This window comes from Aplysia californica, unplaced genomic scaffold, assembly GCF_000002075.1.
Source record: "Aplysia californica isolate F4 #8 unplaced genomic scaffold, AplCal3.0 scaffold00621, whole genome shotgun sequence".
NCBI lineage: Eukaryota > Metazoa > Mollusca > Gastropoda > Aplysiida > Aplysiidae > Aplysia > Aplysia californica.
This window is the reverse complement of record NW_004797891.1, coordinates 55,759-56,186: the sequence shown is the minus strand read 5'-3', so window position 1 is coordinate 56,186 and position 428 is coordinate 55,759.

The window sequence follows — 428 nt, the reverse complement described above, 5'->3', positions numbered from 1 at the left end:
AGTAATAAACATTCAATTTTGCGACTTTCGTTCTTCTGTGATAAAAGATAAAAATTAAAGTAGTACTTGTTTCAAAAGCTTTCGGTTTATTTCGATGTTTTAAAAAACGAAATTCAATAATTAATAAGTAAAGGGAAACTCTTGATATTTTGCAGTCTTGAGCATTTTGTGGTCTAGGTTTTTGGCATAGACTTCTCTTTAAGTTGTTGCACACTTGAATGCCACATTTATAATGATTTCACTTTTACTAGGCAGGCTTGAGAGTCCTTGTTGCATAGTTTATGTCGTAAATGTTTTGCATTTTAGGCTAAAAGCTTGAGTTTTTACGGCGTATAGCAATCAACTCTGTGTGTGTGTGTGTGTGTGTGTGTGTGTGTGTGCGTGTGTGTGTGCGTGCGTGCGTGTGTGTGTGAGTGTGTGTGAGTGTG